Source organism: Trichechus manatus, unplaced genomic scaffold (genome assembly GCF_000243295.1).
Source record: "Trichechus manatus latirostris isolate Lorelei unplaced genomic scaffold, TriManLat1.0 scaffold01538, whole genome shotgun sequence".
Lineage (NCBI taxonomy): Eukaryota > Metazoa > Chordata > Mammalia > Sirenia > Trichechidae > Trichechus > Trichechus manatus.
This window is the reverse complement of record NW_004445474.1, coordinates 2,817-3,706: the sequence shown is the minus strand read 5'-3', so window position 1 is coordinate 3,706 and position 890 is coordinate 2,817. Positions and strand designations below refer to the sequence as shown.

General features: G+C 40.6%; 1 pseudogene; it reads right to left on the bottom strand.

The window, feature by feature from the left end:
• Positions 1-691: 691 nt before the first annotated feature.
• Positions 692-792, bottom strand: LOC111819437 (uncharacterized; annotated as a pseudogene).
• Positions 793-890: the final 98 nt, after the last annotated feature.

The following is an 890-nucleotide window of genomic DNA, read 5'->3' as shown; positions in this document are numbered from 1 at the left end:
TTCCCCCTCTCTCCCACCCCTGGTAACCACCAATAAGCTTTGGTGTCTTTACATTTGCCTGTTTCATATGAGTGACATACAATACTTGTCCTTTTGTGGCTTATTTCACCCAGCATAATGTTTTCAAGATTCATCCCTGTTGTGGCATGTATCAGGACTTCATTTCTCTTTATGGCTGAGTGATATTCCATTGTACATATAGCCTACATTTTCTTTATCCATTCATTTATTGGTGGACATTTGGGTTGTTTCCACCTTCTGGCTGTTGCAAACAGTACTGCGATAAACATTGGTATACAGGTTGCCATTTGCATTCCTGCAGTTCTTCTGGGTGTATACCCAGGATTGGGATTGCTGAGTCATATGGTAGTTCTATGTTTAACTTTTGGAAGAACTGCCAAACTGTGTCCCACAGAGGCTGCACCATTTTGCATTCTCACCAGCCGTGAATGAGGGCTCCAGTTTCTCCACCTGCTTGCCAACACCTGTTGTTTTTCATGCGTTTTGATCATAGCCCTGCTAGTGGGGGTGAGGTGGTATCTCATTGTGGTTTTGGTTTGTATCTCCTTCCCCTTGTAATATTCTTTGTAATTTTTAAAAATGTTATCGTGGTGAAAAATATATTACAAAACGTTTGCCGTTTCAACCACTTTCAAGTGTACAAGTCAGCGACATTAATTACGTTTACCATAAAAATGTGGGACATTTCACAAATCTGCGTGTCTTCCTTGCCCAGGAGCCATGCTAATATTCTCTGCATTGTTCCAGTTTTAGTAATGTGCTACCAAAGCAAGTTATTCTTTATATTTGTAACAATTTCCACATCTTGACCAAAAGAAACCGCATCTTAGAATATGCTCTTTCAGACTGTTTTCTGCTTTGGACCCCCA